This window comes from Amblyomma mixtum, chromosome 1, assembly GCF_055824585.1.
Source record: "Amblyomma mixtum isolate Tamu chromosome 1, ASM5582458v1, whole genome shotgun sequence".
Classification (NCBI taxonomy): Eukaryota; Metazoa; Arthropoda; class Arachnida; order Ixodida; family Ixodidae; genus Amblyomma; species Amblyomma mixtum.
Genome location: NC_143012.1, coordinates 172246225 through 172272952, shown reverse-complemented (window position 1 = coordinate 172272952; position 26728 = coordinate 172246225). Strand labels below are relative to the sequence as shown.

The window sequence follows — 26728 nt, the reverse complement described above, 5'->3', positions numbered from 1 at the left end:
GCTGGCCACACAGCTTCTTTGTAGAAGGGTTACGAATACAAATATATACACAGAATATTTCGACAAGGCTGCACTCTTATACATGCACCTTGGTACACAATTACCAGTACAACACTGTTTTTCAAAATAGAAATGCAGATATATATAAACACAACATCAGGATATAAATTACACAGCATATTTCATACTAAGAATTGATTTGGTTTTCACGTTGGATGAGAGAACTCCACTATAAAAAATGCACACCTTCACTGTAGTCTCAAGAAAGCATATACCATGGAGGTTGTTCTCTCGACGCGCGTTTCAACGCTGCCGCCTCTCACGTCGTGCTGCCGATCAAACAGCGTCACCATGTTTTTACGACAACCTACTCTCTACGACTGCTACGTTGGGTATTTTGTTAGCCTTGCTGATCTCCCATCAATATAAAAAAAAAACTTCCCCATACAAACAGAAATTGGCATGCAATTTCGTGAATGAGCAAAGCAGCAAGCCATACTACCGTGAGAACTCAGGCATTTTTGAACCGCAGCGCAAGCAACAGGTCGTTAATTCGCGCGTTTCTACCAGTGGTAATTGCTCGCAATCGCTGCAATTTCTGTGGATGCCGATACGGCTGAATACCCAATAAAAATACCAAAAATAAAATAAAAAGTAGGATACAAGCTTTTTCACAACGAAACCGAAACAAAAACTGGTTGTCACCGCCAGGTGGCTGCCGGTAGCTGTTTTTCTGTATAACCCTCATGGCGGTTCGGGTGCTGCGTCGCGTGCATCGCGCTTCGGCGCTTGCTACAATTCGCTACTTGGATTGTGAGCCGTCGTGAACTGTGTTGTGGTTTGCGTGTGTTTCTTCTTGCTCAAGGGTGCACAATCGCGCAGTGCTGCCGACGTAGCCTATTCGAGGCAAAGTGTCATTTTTCTGGTCTCTCTAACTTTTCAGTCTGTGCGCTTCTTTGTGTAGTCCAGGATGGGTGTCCAGGCACAAAGACGCGCGGGCAGTGTCGCGGTGGAAATGTTCCAAATAAGGCCCGGAATATTTCCTTCTGTGTGACTACGTGGTAGAGAGTGCCGGCTACGTAGCACTCGTGCTGAACTCTCACTGGTTGGTGTAGTGCCCGTGACACGAAGGCAAACAGCGTTCTGCACGACTACGCAATCATCTGAAAAGGTAAGCAGTACTCGTGCATTATCCGAAGCATATAATGCTGGAACGGTGACCTGTCGTACTGCTGCAGTATTCGTGTTCAATGCTATAAAAAGCGTTTAAGGCGCTTTTGTTGTCGCCGCGGTGAGTTGCTCTGCCAAGAATTGTCGCTGTCGGTACTTGTTTTGGCAAAGGGGATGCGACCGTGCGTGCGCTAGCTTTGCATGATTTTGGTATGCGCATGTTTGCGCGTTTTGTTTCTTGTTGAGCACAGATTTGTCCTCGTATATGCCTCGTTCTACGCGTTTCTGCCCATGCTTGTTCACACCACCGCGCACGTTTCAAGGACCGGCACTTTGGCTGTGCGTAAAATGTATGATTGTATTTCAAGATAGCGTTAGCACTTTGAGGGGGATTGAAACACTTTTTATTCGCCGCGGTTTTTGCTTGGCCCTAGACTGTTGAACTTTAGGTCGTGTGGTCGATCCTGATGGCAGTAGCCGCATTTCGATTTAGGTGAAATGAAAAAAAGAATGCCCCTGTGCTGTGCGATGTCAGCTCACGTTAAGAAATTCTAGGTGGTGTAAATTAATCCGGAACCCTCCAATACGATCAGTGCCCATTTTCCGCATCTGAATTCAAACCCCACTATAAAGAAAGCACTGTCTCAGGTTGCAGTTACCAACGAAAGTTAATTTCCGGCCGTCAGGATCTAATTTTTAAATGAGTATGTGAAGATTTTTTTTTATGATACCGATAGCGTTTCTGGCTACCCAGAGTATAGGATCTTGCATTTCGATCACTCTGCTGTTTGAAAATTGGTTTCTGAGGAAAACAAGTGACGCAATAATTGTCTCAGTTATTACAATGTTTATCTACGCTTTCGAACGCAGATTTGTTTTGCTCATAGCAAGATTCCTTTACTAGTGCTAGGGGAACTGATGCATTTTAAACAGGGTAGTTTTCCTTTGTATTGAGGCGTATACTTGGGCAAGTATATTTTTCCTGATCTTTTTACATTCATGTGATATTCACTGTTGGACCGAGTTCGCATGCTTGTTTTTGTACTCCTGTCATAGTGATAATGGGAAATTGGTATCCGCAGGTGGCACATCTGTCTTCCAGTCCGAGTCAATGGCATGGATTTTGTGGCCACCAGATGAAGTCAAAAGCTGTGTTGTAAGTTGTTACTGCATTGTGCTTTGTTCTTGTGGTTGCCATGAAATGTTCTCTTACTTTCATTGCTCTTTTCCTTAATGCTACTGCTTGGAGCAGTTTGGATAGCTCTGGCCTGATATGTTTACATGTTTATATGAGTAATATTAGTTGGCTGTCAGAATGGGCCGGTTGCAGGCCATTTGAAGTTTTACATTCAATATTGCTCGTCTTTTAACCGTTGCATTCTATGCATGAAGTGCGAAATGTCTGCATGTTTTTGGCTGCATTATGTGATACTATTTGACTACGAATATTAACATTATGATGCATGTGTGTTAACTTAAATATGTGTTTTTATGCCACTCATCACAGGTCACAGATGTAAAAGAAAAAGTGCACACATGAGAACTGGTTTCATTACTGCTGCCTTGTTTTTGCTAAGCATGGAGAGCTGAGCTAATTGGTTCTGGGTAGAATTATGAGACATCATTCCAGTGTGCAAAAACACATGAACGAAGAAAGTAGACTCCATAGACCCCATACTTCAACTGAGGTTGATTCCACAACATGAGCTTTTTACATGCAAAGTGGTACTAGTGACCCCTGTGGCTGAAAAGTGTTTCCTCGACCAGGTAACAATTATTCAAGGTTGCAAAAACAAAAACATAGGCGTAAGGTTAGCTTGTCACTCAAGTTGAATGCATTGGCGTGACTAAACATTGCCTACCTGTCTGACCCAACACACATTTGCGTTGAGATAATCTATTTCTTTTTCTGCCTGCCTGCTCCAGTCGCCTTACTTCGGCATTGACGCTGTCACGACTCTGTGACAGCATCAATGCGCAAGTAAGGAGACTGGAGCAGGCAGTTTTCACAGGAGAAATTGTAGCCTTAGTGGTAGAAAGCCAGGTTCGAGAGATGAAGTGTGCTGGGCAGCGCAAGCCGGAAGACAACGCACATTCGCAACAGTGACCTGTCATTGTGCCCTATTGCCATCAGGTGTCACACCGCCTCAAGAAGGCCAGTGACAAACACGATGTACATGTCGTATTTTCAGCTTGGGAAAGCTGGGATGCATGTGCCACCTGATAAATGACGTTACGAAAAAGCCTGCCTACAAAACTAAGCACACCAAACCCCTCGTTAAACATGAGGTTGACATGGTGTACAGCATCCTCCTTGCCTGTGGCAAACATTACATTAGACAGACGAGGCTTGCATCAATGAACGCTTGCTTGAACATTGCAGGACAGCTGATTCATTAAGTGGCAGAGGTCATTTAGCTGAGCACATTCGCCTTTGCTCGCACAAGCGAGCATGCAAGGCGTTTTTGAAAGAAACACATGCCTTGTGCAAGTTTAGCACTTGAAAGGGCTGGGAAATTTTTTAAGCCTTTTGTATCTCTGCTGAAAAAGAGAATTACGTCAGCAGCCCTTCTGCAGCGCTCCAGAAAAAGAAATATATTATCTGGAGGCAAATATGTTTGTTGGGTCAGCCAGGTAGGTGATGCATAGGCGTGCCGATGTGTTTAATGTGAGTGGCAAGATACCTTTACCCCTATGTTTTTTTGTGTTTTGGTTTTTGCCGTCCTGAATAATTGTTATCTGGTGGCGGAAATACTTTTCAGCCCCAGGGATCACTAGTACCCCTTTGCACATAAAAAGCCTGTGTTGTGGAATAAACCTCAGTTGAAATATGGTGTCCATGGAGTCTACTCTCTTCATCCGTGTGATTTTGTGTGCCGGAATGATGTCTCATAATTCTCCCTTGTTTTCAGTGAATAAGGAGGGCTTCTGGTGTCTCTTTTTTTGTATGTGATGGTTATAACAAAGTGGCTACCCATAAACTGTCATTTTGGGCTTAATTGAAGGATCCTTGGGAATTTGTTTGACAGCATATTCCATGGGCACTTTCTTGAGAAAAATCAGTTATTTGTTACCCATTTCACTGCATTAACCATTGCTTCTCATCACGTCTCGAAAGTCATTGATAAGCACAAGCTTTCGAGTACCCGAGGGCTGTGTGAGAAGCCTTCTGACATACTTTAAACTACTGAGGATATCTGAAGACAGATTTTACCAATAATTGTTAGCCAATCCAAACCTCTTGGTTCTATCCCTGACAACCTGAAGCTGACCTGTCAATAATTAAGGCTGGAAACCGTTCGGATCCCCAAACTGTTCTCCTATTTTATTGATGTGCATTTTGCATGAACTGTTAGAGCACGAAATGAGTCCGCATATTAATTGCCACCATAATTCAAACTAATATTTCTATACCAGTCATCAAGGCTCCCATTCTCTTTACTAATGTTCTTTACTAATGTGCAATCCAACTTTTTGAATTCACAACAGATTTTCACCCAAATTTAGATTCTTTATTTTAGGCAAGTGTCATCGACTTGAATTTCTCCAAAGCTTTTCATGTTTGTCATTATAACCTTTTAGCTACACTCTCATGCTTGAGCCTTCATTCTTTGATATTAGTGTAGATTCATTGCTTCCTGTTCTACGGCTGGCCTTAAGAAACTATTGTACTTCTCTTATGAAGCCCAGCATATCAATATGCAAAATCATAAGGCGTCCCTCATCCTGAGTCACTTTGGGATGTTAAACCCCCATAAACAAAACCAAGCACATTACTAAAGTACATTAATATTAGCCATTCAATAACAGTCTTTGTCTTTATGTCCCAACCTTGTCTTTATGACTGCATTATTCAGAAGGATGCCCCAACTATCTCAGCTACTCTGACTGTATTGACTTTTGCAAGACGGATGAATGGTCTTGTTTGTAATTCATCGTGTCAAAACAGCGCAAAGAAGAGAAAGATGAGGAAGGAATGCGACGGTGCGAGTGCTGACTTTCAAGAAGGTTTATTGGAAAGCACATCAAAATATATACACTGTGGCCTAAAAAAAGAATGAAGAAAGGGCGCCTTGTAACATTCACTTTGGATCTGTCAAAAACAAAACGAAAGTTGAATATGAAGCTTTTAAGAGCATGAACTCTTTCTTAGGGAGCGATAAAGAAGGTGTGTTAACACATTGATTGCGTTTTTTTCTACAATTTCAGTGGCCTCGATCATCTCATGCACAAACTTTTCTGTGTCTGTCTAGCACAATGCAGCACAAGAAATTACGCCTCACAGCATAAAGGATGTGGCAAACGACCGCAGTCGCGACAATGAAACATCAGATTCCCCCTGCTAGCTTTGTTCACATCGTAACGGTGGTCTTTTGACCTCTCATTGGCACCTCTGCTAGTTTCTTGCTGAAGTTGATAGATTAGCCAGATGGTTCAACTTTAGATTCTTACATAGTTTCTTGGCTCTGGACATTGCTATTAACAAATCAGCTGTTGTGTGACGCTTGAACTCAGAATTAACTGCCTCCGTTGCCTTGGACAGAAAGACGCCTTTAGACATGACCACAAAACCACCTTCTTTATCAGCAGTTGAATGCGATAGGGCCCACCGTCTTAAACCCGTTACAGTTCAGCCTGCGGGCAAGTTCCTGGCATGGTTCAAACCACGACACCCCATCAACCAACGCCCCCTGAAACACACCTGTCACGCTCAGGTCCAGGCACAGGAAGGCAAGACGTCAAAGTATGGCAAACAGCTCCAGAATAGTCCTCTTCGAAGGAACAATGGCAAATTTTGGCCCGTATATGCTTCAAGCAGCAGACGAGGCAGCAACTCAGTGTCGACATTGTGCACCTTGTTTTCAGACACTCGTGCCTTGGCTTCTCTGCTCCGGGCTAGTGAGCGCAAAATGGCTGCAAAGTGGCATTCCAGATGGCTTTCACCTGGTCAACGGTGCGTGACACCGTCAACCAGCCACTCCCTGGCTTGTTTTCAGGCACAAGAGTTTGACAACAAGGTGCACACCTTCAGCTTGGAGTCGCTGCCTCGTCTGGTCCTTGAAGTGCTTATGAACCAAAATTTTCCGTTCCTCCGAAGAGAACTATTGTGGAGATGCTTGCCATGGTTTGACGAGTTGCCTTTTCCACGCACAGACCTGAGTGTGACAGGTGTGTTTCGGGATGTTTTGATGCAGTGTCACGGTTTGAACCCTCTTTAGGAACTTGCCCACAGGCCGAACTGTGTCGTATTTAAGAGGGTGGGCCCTCTTGCTTTCAACTGCTGATAAACGGTGGTTTTGTGGTCGTATCGAAAGGCGCCTTTCAGTCCAAGGCCACAGATGCAGTGTATTCTGAATTTGAGTGCCACTTACTATCTGATTTGTTAAAAGCAAAGTCCAGTGCCAAGAAACATTAAAAATCTAGAGTTTAACCATCAGGCTAATGCCATCAACTTCAGTAAGAAAAATTGTCCAGCTATCTTCTTTACCGCAAAGACCCATAAAGGTGACTGCTCCTTGAGGGTTGTAGTTTAAGAGAATGGAACCTGTCAAAAACAAATCGCCTTCTCTTTGCGACATAAAATTAAGTTGCTGAGCATTGATGACTCCTCTCGTGTAAGATCTGCAGAGAAAGTAACGCAGTTTCTACACAATAACTCTCGCACCAGTTTCATGGGGTGCTATGTTGACATCAAGGATTTATATTACGCCATCCCTCAATCAGGATCAATAATGTGTTGAAGAATTCATTAACCTAAATGGAGCAGTGGCATTCCAAACGTCTCAGGCGTTTTGGTGAATAATTTTGTCGCACTTTTAAGCTCATACCTTCAGTCCACCTTTATTACATTTCAGAATAGCTTGTTTTTGCAAAAAAAAACTATTAGCGCCGCTGTTACGTGGCTTATTGAAGGATCTCCAATCCTGACAAAGCATTGTCTAAGGTGAGAGAGGAGTTCAGTCAAAGCCTCAGTCCACTTTGAATCACCACTGAAATTATAGAGGATAATATGCCATCACATTTATTGGATCTCAATCTTGGGTGGTTACACTTGTTGGGCTTACGAGCCAAGGGAAAACAAGCTACTTTTACCATTTTCTTCGGTTCAGTCTAAGCTGGTCAAGAGGTGTCACTAACCTTTGCTTCAAAAATTCCTTAATGAAATCCTGTTTGATTGCCATGACATCCAGTTTTGCCCAGCTCATATGCCGTTTGTCCTTTACTGGATATTCAGAACCTTTGTCAGTGTCTTTAGCCGATTGCTTTAAGCAGAAGTTGAAACATTCCTTTTGTGCCCCCGTCGAGACTGTAACTCCCAAAAGGAAGTTTGTACGTACCTTTCCCTACATCCACAATTGGTCGCACCGGTTAAATAGGCAGTCGAGTTGGCGTCGATATTGTTTTTCTAACCCTATGAAGTTTCAGTACCTGTAGTCAACCGAGATTATCCATCAGAGTCTCTTCGTGCACTGCACAGAAGACATAATGTGTTCGAACGCCTTGAAATGCGGCTATGTTTACATTGGGAAAACAGGCAAGTGTGTCACTGAGAGGTTTAAAAGACCACCACGATGATGTGAACAAAGCTTGCTGGAGAACTTTGATGATTCACTGTCGAAATTGCAATTGTTTGCCAGATCCTAAACGCTGTGAACCGGAATTAATGTTCTGCATTTTGCCTGACAGACACAGAAAAGTTTGTGCGTGAGATAATCGAGGCCACTGAAATTTAAAAAAAAACCGCAATCACTGTGTTAGCACACCTTCTTTATCGCTTCCTAAGGAAGAGTTCATGCTCTTAAATGCTTCTTTGTCAGTTTTTGTTTTTTTTTACACTCATGCAATGTGGTTGACACAAGGTGCCCTTTGTTCGTTGTTTCTTTAGGCCACAGTGTATATATTTTGACGTGGTTTCCAATACACATTGGCGATAGTCAGCACTCATGCCATCATATTTATTCCTTCGTTGTCCTTGTCTTGTCTGCATTGTTTTGTCACAACGTATTGACCTCCTTTCTCACCTCTAGGGTTAATGGTATGGAGAAACCTTAACCAGATGCAGCCCCACATACTTGGAGCATGTCACGATACATGCTGCTGGCACCACAAGGGCACTCGGGTTTATCAGATGTCATGATCTGTGTGCTCTTGCCATGCTGCGCAGTTTATGCATAAAAATTTTATTGATTCCAAACTGAAGTATTCCCTAGCTCTTTCAATTTTGCACCAAACTGTTTGATGCTACGCCACCAACTCCCTTTAATCCAACAGCGACACTTGGTACAGCATATGTGTATCAGTCATCTCATTTGACCACCAGACATCACTGCATAAAAGGGGAAATCGCTCGTTTAGGTGTGTTCCATATACTCTACAATACTTTTCCACAACTTAATGTTAAATGTTGCTGCCCCGCTTCAGACCAGGATGCCATCACAACTAAATCAAGAAATTTTTCCTGTTCCCATTGAAGAATAAATCAAATCAAAGTTTATTTCCCATCTAGCACTACAGATGGAGGAATCGTAGAAAAAAGCTGCCCTTGGGCAGCTTGACGAGTCTACAATCCTAATTATTGACAGGGAGGCAACACAAGAGTTTATACAATTTTAAAAAACAAGCACATCAAGGAAGCACCGGAGAATACACGAAACAGCAATATGTATACATAATGAAACTTAAACAATGTTATGCAAAAACAAATTATGTAGTTCATGACGTGAAAAAGAAAACAAATCGAGGTTAATGTGGATATACCTATTTAGAAGAGATGGAAGTGTGTACTGAAGGCATTCCCTACCAAGATTTAGTCGAGGTGTTGGCACTGTCCATTCTTCGCCACGTCTTGTTGGATAGACTGATTCTTTTTTCCTTAGTTCTGCAAAATTTTTAAGATTTGTTACATTCTTCTTGATTTCTGTTTTAAAAGTAACACTGAGGCGATATTTATAAAGATTATGTGCTTTAATAACTCTGTAATGACAAAAGAAAGCTGCACTGGGATGTCGGAACGGTAAATTATATGAATTTCGGAGATATCTTTTTTGCATTAAATGAATACGTTCAAGGTTAGTGAATGTTGTAGTGCCCCACACCAACTGGCAATAGTTTAAATGCGAGTTGAATATTGAATTGTATACCAGCATCTTAGTTTTTGTGGGAAGTATGTATTTTAGACGGCCTATAACACCAGTGATTTGAGCTATTTTTTTCAAGATATAATTGACATGATAATCCCATGACATACTGGCAGAAAATATGACCCCAAGGCATTTAAACTGCTCAACAATTTCTACAGCCCGCGAGTTTAATATAATATTATCGTGCAGTGGGATAACTTTATTTTTCGGCCTAAATATGACAGCTTTGGTCTTACTCTCATTTATTTGCATCAGGTTAACTGCAGACCAGACCTCAAGAGCTTTCATTGTGGCATTACATTGTTTGATAAGTTCATGAACATTTTCACCCGAAAAAAAGACGCTCGTATCGTCTGCATAGATGAAAAACTCGCTAATGTTGACAATATCGTTTAGGTAAATATTGAAGAGTAGAGGCCCTAGCGTACTGCCTTGGGGGACACCGTAGAAGAGCGGCTTCGGTTCAGACTGTATACCATTTATGTACACCACTTGCTGTCTAAACGACAAATAAGAACTTAACAATGAGAGCGCTTTTCCTCGGATACCATAGTAGTGTAATTTATTTAGTAAGATTTTATGATTTACCAGGTCAAAAGCCTTTGAGAAGTCCACAAATACACCAATAATAATAGATTTGTTTTCAAGTTGCTTTATTATATATTCCTTTTGTTGGAGTAATGCAAGTTCAGTGGATTTGCTTTTGCAGAAGGCAAACTGAAATGGTGTTAGCAAGTTAAATTTATGGATGAAATTTGACATTCTTAGATGCAGCATTTTCTCAAATGCTTTCGAAAACACTGGCAAAATAGAGATTGGTCTGTAGTTGGCGACGGCGTTGCGATCTCCTTTTTTGTAAAGAACAACAACTTTTGGTAATTGCATTTTTTCCGTAAAAACTGCAGTTTCTAAACAGATGTTAAAGATGTGAGCAAGTATGGGAGCAATTATGTCAACTACATGCTTGACTGGCCGTATTTGGATATCATCAATGTCACAGCTACTGCTATTGTTAAGATTTGTTATCACCGACACTACTTCGTCTACCGTGACTGGGTGCACAAAAATTGTTTCATCATTCTGAATTCGAACATATTTTCTGAATTCGAACAAGCGTCAGATCCGGCAACACGTGTTATAGCACGGGTAGCCAAGCTCGTTAAAAAAGTATTGAATACATTAGCCAGTTCGACGCCAGAAACTTCCTTTCCATCAATATTTAATTTTGTTAATGCAGTGCGTGAACTGTCCCGCTGCAGAAGTGTATTTAATCTCGACCATAGTACACCATTTCGAGCATTCTTAACATCTAGAAGTGACACGTGATAGGCTGTTCGTGCAGACCGCAGTTTTTTAGTCAATTTGTTCCTATATTTCTTAAATACCGCAAGGTCCTCAACCTTCCGGCTGCTCAAAAATTTTCTGTACAGCTTGTCTTTCATTTGTATTTCTCCGCGAAGCTCTGGCGTTACCCATGGCTTGCGGATTCTGCGACTTTTCACACGTGTTACAAGAGGAAAGCAGTCGTGATATATCTGTTTAAAGCAATCGACAAACGTATTATAGGCAACATTTGCATCATGAAGTTCAGCTATCTTACTCCAATATACTTTCATGAGCGCATCCCTAAAGGATTTCAATGATGATTCTGTAATAGCTTGGTATGTGATTGATGTGGACTTACTTCCTATTGTACTAGCGTTCTCAATGCAAGCAAACACAGGAAGATGGTCACTAACACAACAAGATAAAACACCAGAAAAAGCATTCAGCTGCATAGAGTTAGTAATAATTAAATCGAGAACAGAATGGCCTTCGCTTGTGACTCTACCTCACCACATTTTCATTGCATGTGGTTCCTCAAAATTATGGAAATAAGTGATATCGCTTGAAGCATTGACACTGGTTTGTTTTACCTTTTCTTTGCTGCTGTTTTTATTTTTTGCAACTGATGTATCAATGGATTGTATGCCTCTTTTCGTAGTGTATCGTCTGCGACATCTCAGCTGTCCTACTGCAGTCACCCTTCTGATGTTACCTTTATATTGTCCCTCTTATTAATACCCCACTAAAAGCCTTCAGAGGACAAAAAACGATGGCTTTTTTATTTTGCTCATTATGGCACACGTCAGGCTTATGTTTAGGGATATAGGAGAGGCCTTTGTCTTGCAGTGGTGCTAGTTATGCTGCTGATGATGGTACTTAATGACGAGCATATGATATATTGAATAAGAACCTCAAATTATTTTTCTTTTTGAGTGCGAATAGCTTCAGTGGTTCTTGATTTAGGCTCACTTTATTCCTGTGGCCACAATACAGAGTTTACTTTTTTAGCACTCCAATACTGGCAAGAATAAAAACTTGTGGATCCTAATTCTTTCATTTCAATCTTTTCTGCAGAGTGCATCACCCAGTTTTCCCAAGCCCTCATGCACCGGTGGTACATCAACAAGGCTGTTTCATGGGGCCCAGCTGCATTGGCAAGTGGCTAAAGAAGAGCAAGAGGAGCATGAACACAAAATAAAACTGGCTGTAGGAGCTTCATCTATTTTGAAATTTGCTGTCTCATTGCGACAGACATAACATTGCCCCATGGCCCCTGCCCCAACATCTCCCAGTCATTCCAACATGCCCAGTCATTCCAACATGCCCAGTCATTCCAACGCATTTTCCATTACCATAATCCACCACGGTTTCCAATGTTGGTTTCCAACATTTACATCATTGCCTTTTTTTTAAGCCTGTCCCCCGCCAGTTAGAGCCAGCATAAAATTCCTAATTTCCACCGCCTACTTGACTTGCTGCCTGCCCCTTCTACATTTGCTTCGTTTTGTAGTCCACTCATTCGCATTACGAGCGAGTCAGTTATCGTTCTTTTACTTTGCATGCCCGTCCCATTTCTTCTTGGTTTCGGCAAGCGTGTTCATGATCCCCTACGTTCTCTTCCTGTCATTTCACATTGCTCCTCTCAGTCGATATTTTATAGCCCTGGTACCTGGGCTCGGTTGAAGTCCAAAGCATTTCCTCAGCTTCTAAGCTTAAAACCCGTAGCCGAGAAAAGGCAGGTACCGCTATTCTATACATTCTTCTTGACGAATCCTGGTAGGCTTCTACTCAGCACCTCAGAATACCTGCCAAATGCACTCCAGCCGATTCTCATTGCCTTAGGTGATTCATTTTCTTAGTCACCATCTGCGGTCACTACCTCGCCTCAGTGTGTACCCTGTACAAACCGCAAGGCATTGCTAAGTACTTTAAGGCTCCAGCAGGACGGCGGCCTTTGCCTGGAGCATGTTCCTTGTACCCTTGAGTGATGCGGCTTCGGCTGCGCGTGGGAGAAAAGCCTTATTAGTTTTTCTTAGAGACGCGATTAGGTTGACACCCTTCAATGACCTTTTGTGTTTGTGAGTGAAAGTGGCCTTGATTTCAGCTTCAACATCTGTACTTCTTTTCGCCCTCTGTTTTGCCCTCTGCCTTCACCCTCCACTGGAGTAGCATGCCAAGACACATTTCCTGTATTATTAAATTCTCTCTCTCTTTCCCTGTAAAAGATACAACTCTTCACTGCCTACAGCAATCTGTTTTCCTCTGGCAGCGTGTTGAACAATACTGTAGCTGTGTTAATACTAATTGTAGGCAGCTAGCTGTAAGTGGCCTAAATCACCCCTTTAGTGCCGTCATCATCGACGTCCCGTCGTATGACCCCTGCCGCAGTAGACAGCAACTCGAGGTGTCTGCATTTTTGTCGGAAAAACCTGGGACCACGTCACTTCACCGCTGTGCTTGAATAGTGCGCGATCTCTTCTAGGGCTGCAATCGCTGCATTTCGTCGCTGCATCTTCATTCGCGATCGATTTTTGTCCAGTCGTCAGAAACATGTAGGCGATCAAAGCCTGAGAATTCATTTATTGATTACTCCATATTTACGTCTGCCAAGCATTGTCCTTTCTGATTCCTGGATCTGGCTTTCCGCCTGGCGAGTAATAACCAACAATACTTCTCGAATTTAATCCAGAAATCACAGAAATTGGCAATTTCTTAGAATTTGTTTTTTCCTGTCCTATTGGTCAGGACTTGAGACGTTCGTTAGGTTTAAACTGGCTGTTACCGGAATGATAATGCTTGTCTCTTTGCGGTGTCGTGGTCACCCACTCTACTGGATTATACGAAGAATTTTCGCGTGGCTCTCCTGTACCTTTGGCAATTTTTCTTTCTTGTCACCGATGTGGAGGAAGCCTTATGCCTATGGCTAAAGCGCAACAAGATGGCCTTGGCACTGTTCCCTGTGCCGTTCAGCCTCCCTTCGGTAATAACACAAGTACTCATGGATCAGAAAATAAGGCCTTGCACATCAGCATAACCCTCAAAATGACTTTGAAGATCGGGCTAGAAATGTTCATAAATTGCAATCTCAAATCGAAGCACTATCTTGAAATGTACCCTTGATAAGGGGTGAAAATGGCTTCTCCAAATTAAGGGCAAAATTGCTGACTCAGAAAAAGGGTGTACAGGGTCAAGGGCAAAATTGACGACCTGGACAACAGCTGTACAGGGTCAAACTTCGTTTAATGCATCCCAAAGTGTTATGCGTGTTGGTATTTGAAAGCTTTAGAGTGACATGCACTTAAATTCTGCATAAAACATCTTCGCTTCACTATTAGTTCTGTCAACAGATCTAGCTACTGGGTCGTATTCGTCTGAAAGGAAACGACCTATCGTCGCAATAATGTAAAACAGAAAATACGTAGAATTTTTGTTTATTCATGGCTACTAACAAAATAGCGCCAACCTAACTGTAAAATGTGGTTACTAAAAAGCACTTCGTGCTGAAGTCTCCAAGCTATTGAAGTTTTCTAGACTGAAAAGCAAGTATGGGGACCGCGTTCGCCTCCTTTTGAAGCGATAACTTCACTACTAGAGGTCTCGGGCTAAGATCGCCGTGCGTTGCCGATGACTTTCAAGGCTCAGCTGAGGTCAAACCTTCAGTTTATAAATTTGGAGAACCGGTGGACGGTCAATGGTCATACCAATGGTCAGGCAATCGGAAAGGTCAAGGGTCAAGGTCGTTTCAAGGTCAAGTCAGGGTCAAGCCGACGACGTGAAGGTGAGATCAAGGTGAACCAAAGTTTGGTCAGTTCACCGACTTTGGGCTCGCCGCTCAAAGCGGGGTTTACGTCAGAGGGCGTGACGTCACGACGTCTTTAACCGAGTATTATGGAAGGAGCGCCGGCGCGTCTAGGAATAAAATTAACGGTACTTTAGCTTTGGTTAAACCGAGTGAGAAGCGAGAGCTTCACGATGGTTTCGCCTGAATATTACTAAACAAACGGTCAACAAACAGCATAACAAGAATTTGTCACGCTAAAAAATCCTGCTGCTACCGCTTATCACTCGGTTTACCCAAGCTAAAGCACTGTTAATTTTTATTAAGCTTCATGTGTGCAATGACATCTACTTCTTGGTCTATCGGTAATGCCAGCTATGCTGCACATGTATCCAGTCTATCGAATGTATCCAGTCTACCGAGAACCATCCGAGTTCTGATTTCTTCCAACGCTGGTGCAGCGTCGAGGTCAAGACCCTAACGTAACAGGTGTTACTACGAAATTTGTCACACTTTTCTAACCGACCGACTCATCTGCAGCCGCATTATATGCTTTAATTCAAACATGATCAACGACTCTGTCTCTGACGACATTTTTCGCGCATGTGTATTCTGTTTCAAATTTTTAAGCATGAAATGCTTTTAGCCCCCGTTGTCAGCAGTGTGGTGACGTCACGCCGAGACCGAGAGCCATCATCCGGGCACTGAAATCCACTCATCCGGGCACTGAAATCCAGTCATCCGGGCACTGAAATCCACTCATCCGGGCACTGAAATCCACTCATCCGGGCACTGAAATCCAGTCATCCGGGCACTGAAATCCAGTCATCCGGGCACTGAAATCCAGTCATCCGGGCACTGAATTCCAGTCATCCGGGCTCTGAAACGAGAACATCCGGGCACCGTACGAGACTTAGCGAGATTTAACGAGACTCTGTAAGCCCTCCTACGCGACCGGCATGCAAGCGCCGGTTGGTCTCCAAACGAGACAAAAAATAACTGCTGCCAGTGCCTTCTCAATGTTTATCAAGATATCAGTGGAGCCGTGGGTTTGATAATGCACGGAATTATAATTTCCGATTTCTAATAAGGCGTGCAAAAAGCACATAAATGCCACGTTACACTTCGTTGTCATACGTGATCCGGGGGAGAAGCGCTGCGTTCAAAGGGCAAGGCATCGCGCCGAACGGGTGGTGGCGTTCCTCTCTTCCTTTACGGTGCGGCTCGGGTGTCCACCGAGATGGCAGAGAATTACTGCGCCATTTCCTTTCCTCAAAAAACCTTGCGTTCAAATAGCAAGGCATCGCGCTGAACGGGTGGTGGCGTTCCTCCCTTCCTGTACGGTGCGGTTCGGGTGTCCACCGAGATGACATTAGACCCGTAAACATTTCATGCTTACTCTACTCTCGTTTACGGGAGAGGCAGAGATTTTTTCGTGAAAGAACGAGCAGCTGAAGGAGATCATTCTAACTGCAGTAAAGAACGCACTGATTAAGGTAGCCATTGTTATTCGCTGGTTTGCTCACTGTGCATTCATTTCACTGAAACGTAATTAAACAAATATAATTAACTTTGCGGTATATCGTTCCGTTTCATGTTTAATGGGTTTACAGCCCAATTTTTAGCATGCTTGCTGATGTGTGTGCTAGGTTTCACAACTTTGCCTCAATTTGCACTGCCTCTGGTGATTTTCACTTTCCCCTTATCAAATAAGACGCTCTGTCTGTCTAAGGATGTGAAAAAGATACGCATGTCTTCCTACAGGCTTGTCTAGATTTCCCCTTATTCGGCTCGTTACAACCACATAATCCTAGGCTAATGCTGCTGACATTCTGGGTTAGATGTTAATGAATGTCCCTGATTCTTCCTCTGAAATCATTGACATAGTCTTTGTGCACCTGACATCAATACTAAACACCCTAATCAATTTTTAAACAACAGAAAAACTGCCTCTACAGTGTATAATACAACCTACATTGACCGAAACCAAGAATTTTTTTAAAATTTGTGATGTCGATCAGCGGGAGGTTAATTGTGGAATTAATTTATCTCTTAACGGTAACTGATTAGAAAGCAGGAGAAAAAACAACCTCGTGCCTCAAATGCGATCCGCACACACGCGAGGTTCGGAGGTCGTGGGTTCGGATCTCATCGGTGGCATGTGGTTATTTTTTGTGAGTCGCTTTGGGAGGTTAAACCCCATAAACCAAACCAAACCATAAAATAATATCAAAATTATATCCCATCGATCAACACCACAAATTGTAAAAAAATTCCCTGTGCTCCTTGGTCTCGGTAACTTTCCGCTTCCTTCAAGTCTGTCACGACGACCTCCTCTGTTTTCTTCTCTTGTCTGCTGAATGGTTCTAAATAGGTAAGTTGTCGTGACAGCGCTAATTTAGTCCAAATTAACCACTTACTGTGAGTATTGTTTAGCTGGTTGTTTCTTCGCACCGTTGAAGAGATTTGAAAAGCATTTGTAGCTTTTCTAAATGCTCTTACATCTTGATTCACACCTGCAGTCACAATAAAGTGCAGTAAAAGCGCACTTTGGCTCAACGACCTCGGTTAAGAACTAACTACAAGCAAAAACGTTTGTATTGGTAGGCAGTTGCTATCAACCTTGCAACTCCATGGCAAGAGTGCATAACAGTCATAAAAATGCCAACGAATGCTTCCAATAACTCGTTGTTCATATCATACCGTCGTCTTCCGAACGATGCAAACAATAACCCACGCTGATTCCGGCGCTTACTTTATTCGCATTTAAGTTGTGATACAACCCTAACAGCTGGTAATGATGCCAAGCTTCATGATTCCTATCAAATTCCTAAATGACGCTTTTTTGTCGCCATTCTATTCATGATTTTTCTATGCCGCGAGTATTCTTTAGTGGAGCTGCGATTTTTCTTCGCTAACCTTTTTGTTACGACCAGCTTGGATCACATTTGCTTTTCTAACAAGTTACTGAAAAAAAAACGCTCGGAATATTTCTGAAGTATTATCCACGCTTTCCACAATGCTTACGATCTGGTTTAATTCCTCGTAACGGCCTGTCGCCAGAGTAATGCTCACAGTCAAATCTGGCGTAAGATGCGATCCCCTCAACTACTGATCTATTTCGATCATTGCACTATCTCTGGGCTCTATGAGCACGCAATAGAAACTGGAGTTACTACCTCTAAGAATAGACAATATTTTTCAGTATCACCATAGTTTCTGCAAAAGATTCTTATGTGACAACCACAACTTTGTGTTTACTAACGATATACTAACTTCCATAGACGATGCACTGCGCGCTCACGTTTTGTTTCTTTAATTTTTCAAAACTTTTCAACAGTTTCCTCACCACAGGCTTCTCCCTAACTTAACGCACCTGAGTATCTACCCCGACATTCTAGCATCAGTAAGCCCATTTCAGGATAGCGATACTCACGTTGTCCCAGCTGCATAAGCTGCCAGATGGACAACGGTGCACAACGTTCTAAATGTTTTTTGCTGAATGCTACCGATCAAAAATCAGGGGGCACTTTGTTGACCTAAAATGCGGTGAGGCGAAAGCCTTAAGCGTGGCGTTGCTGCTTGTGTCACTGATGTGTGGTTAAGGTGTTAAGCTTCGCCTCTAAGAGCTAAACGCTACACCGTCTTGCAACGCTGCCAGGGAGTCCATTGAACGCCATCACCCGTTCGGCTCTATGCCTTGCTCGTCGGTAAATTGATTTTTTAGGAAAGGAAATGTATCTTTCTCTCATATCTTGGTGGACACCTAAACCTCGTCGTAACGGGATGGGAGGAAGATGGGAATGAACGAAGACACCGTAATCACTAGACGAGCCTTTATTCATTCCAAACCATTGAGCTGGCATGGCGGAGTGGTAGCGTGCTCGTCTCGCATTCCCGAGACCGGGGTTCGATTCCCGAGCTCGGCCAATTTCCTACTCGGTTTTATTTATTTATCTGGTCTGACTAGAAAGGTTAATTAGGCTAATTGTTCAAGTAACCAATTAACTCAGTCCCGCTAACTTGGAGCATCACTATACGATCCCTTTAATTGGTTGGGTGGTTACTAGCCAAAGTACAATTGGCCCCATTTGAAATTCGCGCACTCTGAGGTCACGACCGTTTTGACCAATTGAAAAGCATGACATTTTTGTCGCAACGCCTGCTTACAACGATGAGGGATTAAAGGCTTCCGCCTTAATAATTAGCGAGTTTTCGTATTTAGCTCATACGCCTTCTTGCTGTTTCAGTGTGTTACAAGCGCGGGGTAAGGTGATGGGACCAATTCTTGCCGAAAATTTTGGTTTTAAAAATTCCTTCGCTTTTAGCCTTTTCCTTGTGTGAACTACTACACAGTACTGCGTAAAGTAATTTTTAATTTTATGGGAAGTTTCCTTATATGTCGATAAGACTGAGGTACTAATACGCATTTGATCTGAGGTCTTCACGAAGTCACTGGTACAAAATAGCACCTCTTTTTCAGTAAAACCACTGACCGAAACGGATGAAAAGTGCTGTAACTCAGTTTCTACAGTCAATATGAGAGTAACTTTGCCAATTCTGTGCATGCGAGCCATGCATACAGGGTGCGCCTTGTAAAGGGCATAAGACATCCTGTCATTCGGCATGCAGTTCTCTGTCAATGATACTAACTCTTTCATCGCACACGTAAACCACAAAGCACTGCACTTGGTTCCGTGCTGTTTCTAATATTTATTGATGTACTCAATTACATTTCGTCCCAGATTGAGCTATGTGCAATATTAATGCGACTCCGGCCGTCAAACTTTAAAAATGGTTTCGATTCAATTAACACTTTGTGTTCATCTTGACTAAGGCGTTAATCAACTCTAAAAGAAAGCTGCCGCGCCCGAGCCAACTACTTCCTTATACACAAAAAAGCAGAGACAAGTACTATTTACAAGTGCTTGGGTGTTTCTGTTCAATGTGACTTCACCTGGAACATCTTATAACCACACTCCAGGCATCCTAAAGCAAATCTTGAAATCGCGCTGAGCAGCTTCCGAAAGTGTCTTACGTCAAGCTAATGTTTCCCAAGATTAACGACATTTCAGCCATTTGGCACCCGTGTCAACCTTACATTATGGAAGCCATCATACTCCTGATGCCCAAACCACGATGTTCGCTTCATTTTTTAAGATTAATTGCGTTCAACAAGCGTCATGGCGTAAGATGTTCGCGCTGAATGAGATAACATTTCCCATCGTCACAAAACATGCTCGATTTACAAATCTCATAATATTTCAACATCTATTCCCTTCAAGACGGTTCTTTCCATCACCCACTGCAATATTCTCCGTAGAGATCACCCTTTTCAAGTGAAACCCGCTGCCTTCCCCACTTCTCTTTTCACCGTATAATTCATACCTAGAACGACTGTTGGCTAAAACCGGAGGCACTTTGGTATTGCGATTGAAGTGATCATAATGATATTTCCCGAATTTTTAAAACTTTTTAGTGACATGTTTTTCTGCTAACATTTTAACCTTACATCTTCTGTTTGTCGGTTTTATTTATCGGTTCTGTTAATTATTTCAACTGCTTATCACGGTGTTTCAATGTTTATTCTGTATGCCTAAGCTTTTACATTTTTTCACCTCTTGCATTCTGCTAACTTTTGGGCTTTCTGGGTTTCGTCAACGTTCTGTTAAATCCCAGAGCTTCTTTCGGTACTGATACGTATCTTTGGCACTCTTGTTTTTTGTTACGTGCCTTTTTCGTTACCTGCAGAAGACACAAATCCTACGCACCACTGCATTTATCTCTATATCGAAAATATTTCACATACAGTACTAACCTGCGCTTTTCTACAGAATGTAGGCAGGTTATTTTGGTGCTAGGCAGAGATTACGATTAGAAAATATTTTGTAAGCACAAGATTAAGATAGGCGAAAGAGCGGCCCGTTTTATGTAGCTTCTTCTTTCGTCTGGTGACCAAGCTGTTTTCTTATCCTGTGATCACTTGTGTCGATCATAAATGTACATTTTCAGGGCGCTTGTAAACAGCACAGTTTCTGTTGCAGAAGTGCGGCTTAGTTTGTGTCTAATGCTCAGCCAATATTTGCCCGCCAATGTTTGCAAACATAAGCTGATATTTCCTCAACGCTGCTAGGTTCTTTTAGAGTCGACATATGCCACAAAGGGACATAGAAACGATTACTCGGCCTGGAATTCGTCAGCAACTGTTTCTATACCACCTGCGGCACGTGGCTAGACAACCCTGTAGAAGATACTCTCGTATTGCACGCAGCATATACAATATTGTGCATGTGCCTGCACTAGACAGTAAAAATAAAGGCATCGGAAAGGTAGAACGAAGAAAAACGTGGCTGGCTGCGGCGAAGCCAAGTAAGCAAGGCCGTGAGATTTTTTTCCTGTGAACAGTTAAGTGAGTGACAAATGTTGCACAACGAAAGGTCAGAGAAATAATGCAAAAGAAATTGTGAACATATTGTCCTTATCGGTAGTGCGGGTCCCTGAGCTTAATGTGTGTTTGACACTGTGCAATCGGAAATTGCTCGTACATATAGGATAGAATGAATTGGCTGGTAAAGCTGAATTTCTGCGCCACTATGGTGTCGTTGTAGGGAAACAACACTTGGCCCGTTCACCTGAGGACGGGAAAATAGTCTTCCGCGATGGAATACAGCTACTGCGCATTTATTGGTGCTCCTACTGTCGTGCGCCCTTTGCCCATCAGTCACGTCTCAGTTCAGCCTGTCGATAATCTAAACTGTTTGATGCCAGCTAGGTGCATCTCTATCTTTCATTAGGCAACAGAACTTCGAGAGGAGCGGCGAGTAGAGCCTGAGAGGTTATACATATTGCTGAGTAAGCTCTAAGTTCTTGTCGCACTGAACGCCACATTGTTTTTTTTCACAGCGGAGCGTCCTTTACCGGTGCACCCACTGGTGTGCACTGTCGGATTGTCGCTCGATTTCAACACTCGGCTGCCCACCGACGGTGTGTGCACGATTGTTTTCTTCGACTCACTCTACGCGGAAGGCAGCAACCGGCTCACATGGGGGGCCGGCAGCTTGGAGGCCAACGCCAGAGCCTTCCTGAACTGGGCGAGCGCTGGCGGTATCACCGAGTTCGGCGTGTCCTTTGCCATCGAGTGAGCGTCTCGTGATGAGGAATGACAGTTTCGCTTTCCTATATACGCAGTATGGACTAACTGTATAGAACAGCAGAGGGTAGTCAGTTTGCAAAGAGTAAATCATAACAAGGCACTTTGAACAGCGCGTCTTTTGGAAGCTTGTCTGGCCCAGTATTTAGCAATGGTTGCCTTTAAGCCCAGCCTTCGTGTCTTACGCCATTTCGTTTAACATTTGCGGCGAAAAAATATTCGTTTTTTTAGAAAGCCGATTTCCGATCATTCATTTAGGGCTAAGAAAGTAATGATCCGAACGTGCTTAGTTGAAGAGAGGGTAATGGTATTCTTTTATCTGTAAGCTGTCGCTGCATTCTATACCACAAAAGGTGACGCATCCCATCGAAAACTGGTTTACTCTGTTTTCGTTTTCGCGTAGAGTGTGTAGCTAGGAAAACCCCATAAGAAATCAAGAGTGACAGAATTATGATCAAGGAAAGGGATCCCTAGTAGTGGATAGATAAAGAAGCTGGCTTTGTACGACAAGGCTTCATTTCTTTCTAGTGTAGGGGTGCGTTTATTAGGCGTCCTCAAGAGACCGAACCGCTGTGCAGGGTCTGGCAGCGTCGACGGGCGTAGCCAGCACCAAGAGAGAAGAGAGCGGGGGAACTTCGTCGTCGTCAGGCGCAGCGTAGTGTCGGCGCATAACTTCGTCGTCGTCAGGCGCAGCGCAGTGTCGGCGCATGGCGGTAGCGGAACCTGTCACAGTTGGCACACTACAGTTTCCCCCGGGTGAAAAGGAGCCATCCTGGCGTCTTAAGGGGAAGGAAGAACAGAGGGGTCGTAGTACGGCTTCAGTCGGTCGACGTGGACGGTTTCGCGGCCACGGCGGCGCAAGTCCGCAGCGGGTGCAACAGGCTCAACAATATAATTGACCGGAGATGTTTGCTTGAGAACCCGGTAGGGACCATGATACCGATGCAGCAGTTTCCGCGAAAGGCCGGGAGTTGTGGGAGGCACCCAGAGCCACACAAGGGAGTCGGCAGGGTAGGAGGTAGAGGCCGCGGAAGTGTCGCGGTTATGTTTTTGCTGCCACTGGGTCTGCGTGGTAAACGAGCGAGCAAGCTGGCGGCATTCTTCGGCGTACCTGGCAGCGTCGGACAGTGGCGTGGACTCGGAAATGTCGGGTCGGTAGCGAAGAAGAGTATCCATTGTGCAGGGGGGCTCGCGGCCGTACAAAAGAAAGAAGGGAGAGAATCCAGTGGTGGTTTGTGTCGCAGTGTTATATGCGTAGGTGACCAAGGGAAGAACTTGGTCCCAGTTGGAGTGGTTGGCGTCGACGTACATAGACAGCATGTCACTGAGGGTTCGGTTGAAACGCTCGGTCAGGCCGTTGGTCTGAGGGTGGTAAGACGAAGCGGTTCGATGTATAATGCGGCATTCCTTGAGGAGGGCCTCAAGAGCGTCAGACAGGAATACGCGTCCACGGTCGCTGAGCAGTTCTTGAGGAGCACCATGGCGAAGAATCAGGTTCTTTAGAAGAAAGGAAGCCACGTCGCGGGCGGAGGCAGATGGTAATGGACACGTTTCAGCATAACGTGTGAGATGATCCACGGCCACGATAATCCAGCGGTGACCAGCGGGAGTGGGAGGGAGGGGGCCGTAGAGGTCTATGCCAACGCGGTCAAACGGGGCGGGCAGGGCAGGGTAACGGCTGCAGTGGAGCAGGCGAGGTGTGAGGCGGACATTTACGCCGTTGACAGGATGGGCAAGATCGCACAAAGTGGCGAACAAAGCGGTACATGCCACGCCAGTAGAATCGAAGACGCAGACGCGTGTAGGTTTTCAACAAGCCGGCGTGGGCACACTGTGGGTCCGCATGAAAAGCGGCGCAAATGTCGGTGCGTAGATGGCGGGGGATCACTAGGAGCCATTTGCGTCCGTCGAACAGGTAATTGCGACGGTAGAGGAGACCGTCCCGAATAGAAAAGTGACGGGCTTGACGTGAGAGAGAACGGGACGAATTATCATTCGTAGGACTCGAAAGGAAGTTAATAAGACTGGCGATCCAAGGGTCTTTCTTCTGCTCGGTTGACATGTCGGCAGTGGCAAGCGAGGACAAGTCGTAAGCAGACACAGGAGCAGGCGATGAAGCACTAGGTAGCGGCGAGCGGGAAAGAGCGTCCGCGTCATTATGCTAGAGGCCGGAGCGGTAAATGACATGAATGTCATACTCCTGCAGTCGCAGAGCCCAGCGAGCTAGGCGGCCTGACGGGTCTTTGAGAGAGGCCAGCCAGCACAGGGCATGGTGGTCGGTTACTATACAGAACGGGCGACCGTAGACATAGGGACGAAATTTTCCAATGGCCCAAATGATGGCCAAACATTCTCGTTCGGTAACAGAATAGTTGGCCTCCGCTTTGCTCAAGGTCCGACTGGCGTGGGCGACCACACATTCACGGAAGCCAGGTTTGCGTTGGGTGAGAACGGCACCCAGTCCAATACCGCTGGCGTCAGTGTGGATCTCAGTAGGCGCAGTCGGGTCAAAGTGGCGCAGGATAGGAGGCGAAACCAAAAGGTGGCACAAGGTGTCGAAGGCGTCATCGCAAGCAGGCGTCCAAGCGGAGAGGTTGGAGCTGCCTGCGAGTAGCTGGGTCAGAGGAGCGATGATCGAGGCGAAATTTAAGATGAAGCGACGGAAGTACGAGCAAAGGCCAACGAAGCTACGGAGCTGCTTCAGTGAGGTGGGCTTCGGAAATTCGGCAACTGCACGAAGTTTGGCGGGGTCCGGAAGAATGCCGTCTTTAGAGACTACATGTCCTAAAATGGTGAGTTGTCGGGCAGCAAAGCGGCACTTTTTCAAATTCATCTGGAGCCCAGCGTCAGTAAGACAAGTCAGAACGCGCTCCAGGCGGATGAGATGAGAAGAAAAGTCCGCAGAAAAGACGACGATGTCATCGAGATAGCAAAGACAACTCTCCCACTTGAGTCCACTAAGGATGGTGTCCATCAGGCGTTCGAAAGTTGCCGGGGCGTTGCAAAGGCCAAACGGCATGACGTTGAACTCATATAAGCCGTCAGGTGTTATGAAGGCAGTTTTTGAGCGATCAGTGTCAGCCATAGGCACCTGCCAGTAACCTGACCTCAAATCCAGCGAGGAGAAATACTGAGCTCCTTGCAAGCAGTCCAGGGCGTCATCGATTCGTGGCAGGGGATAGACGTCCTTGCGTGTGATGTTGTTGAGCCGGCGGTAATCAACACAGAACCTGATGGAACCATCTTTCTTTTTTACCAACACAACAGGAGACGCCCAGGGACTGTGAGAGGGCTGTATGACACCCCGACGGAGCATGTCGTCCACGTGATCAGAAATGACGCGGCGCTCAGAAGCCGAGACACGATAGGGGCGCTGGCGAAGAGGGGCGTGTGTACCGGTGTCGATGGTGTGCGCAACGACAGACGTACGGCCCAAGGCAGTCTGAGGAAGATCGAAAGAAGACCTGAAGCGCTGGAGGAGGGCGACGAGTTGATAACGTAGCGCGGGTGGAAGGTCAGCGTCAATGGCACGGTGGAAGACGTCGGAGGGCGGTGGATCATTCTTAACATCACAGGAGCTGAGCACATCGACATCGAAGGAAGCGGTGGTATCAAGTATAGGGTAGGGAAGGCAGGAATCAAGTTCTTCAATACGCCCGAGGCATTCACCTCGAAGCACTGCTGACGGGCACGAAGATGGGTTCGAGACGTAAATTGCACTTTGTCCATGGTCGATCGTCCGAACAGCAAAGGGAAGCAGGAGGCAGGGATGGCGGGAAGCGGTTTCGGAAGGCGTGAAGAAAACAGTTGAATGAGTGACGCCGGCACAGGAGAGGGGTACGTGGGCAGCAGAAAACGGAGGAATGTCGGTATCAGTCGCGACCACAAGTTTGGCAGACTGCGTAGGTACGTCGCAAAAGGGAGCGTCACACAGCGGAGAAAAGGCGATTTCAGCTCGAGCGCAGTCAATAACGGCACGATGGGTCGAAAGGAAGTCACATCCCAGGATGATGTCGTGTGAGCAGTGAGACAGCACAATAAACTCGATGGTGTACAAAACATCTTGAATGAGGACACGGGCCGTACATGCGGCTGAGGGATGAGTGCGCTGTGATGAGGCGGTGCGAAGCGAAAAGTCAGAAAGTGGGGTAGTCACTTTGCGGAGTCGGCGGCATAGAGCTTCACTTATAACAGATACTGCAGCGCCCGTGTCGACGAGGGCGAGAACCTTGGCACCTTCCACGAACACTACGATTACATTAGCGGGACGACACGGAGGACTTGAGGAGTTCGAAACAAGCGCAGTTCTTGCCACCGGAACTGCGGCTGTTAGTTTCCCTCAAGTGCGGAGCTAGAACGTCGCAGCATCGGAGAAGGGGAACGGCGTCGAGGGGAAGGCGATCGGCGAGTGGTGTAAATTTGGCGATCAGGGGAAACAAAGGGGGGACCAGGTGGACTTCTCGGCGAGGATAGTTCGGCATCGTACGGGTAGGAGCGCAGATCAGGTCGAGAACGCGGAAGGCGCTGGCGGCAAAGCCGCGCGACATGGCCGGGCCGACCACAGGCGTAACAGATGGGTCGGTTGTCCGCAGTACGCCAGGGATTCGTAGGATGTGGGCGAACTCTTGAGAACGGAGCTTGAGACGGGGGCTCAGACGGCGGCGGCGGACGGAAAGAAGGGGCGGCCTGGTAGGAATCGGGTGCCGGCGTATGTCGTGGCCTGGCCACTGCTTGGGCGTAGGTCAGAGGGGCTGTCACAGGCGGGAGCACAGGGCTTGACGGTAGCAGGTCAGCGACTTGGTCTTGCACGACACGGCGAATGGTAGGAGCCAAAGACGGGGTCGAGTCAGGAACTTGGCGGGCGGGGTCTTGAAAATGTGATATGAGGGACAGCTGGCGAGCGACCTCTTCACGAACGAAGGCTTTGATTTGGTTGAGAAGAGGGGAGTCTTCAGGAGAAGTACCGCCCAGGGCCAGTGTAGAGAGGGCCTCGTCGCAGACACCGGCACGCCGTGTGGAAGCGCGCTGCTTGCGGAGCTCGTCGTAGCTCTGGCAAAGCTTAATAACCTCACTGACGGTGGTAGGATTTTTCGCGAGGAGCGTCTGAAATGCGTCGTCAGCGATGCCTTTGAGGATGTGGTGGATCTTGTCCGCTTCTGGCAT

General features: G+C 45.3%; 1 long non-coding RNA gene and 1 pseudogene across 1 annotated transcript; both read left to right on the top strand.

The window, feature by feature from the left end:
• Positions 1-561: 561 nt before the first annotated feature.
• On the top strand, positions 562-11836 carry LOC149369817 (uncharacterized). Its single transcript, XR_016290072.1, has 3 exons — positions 562-1171; positions 2253-2326; positions 11712-11836. It is a non-coding gene; the product is annotated as an uncharacterized LOC149369817 (long non-coding RNA).
• Positions 11837-14261: 2425 nt separating this feature from the next.
• LOC149369815 (uncharacterized) overlaps positions 14262-26728 on the top strand; it is a 52890-nt pseudogene continuing 40423 nt past the window's right edge.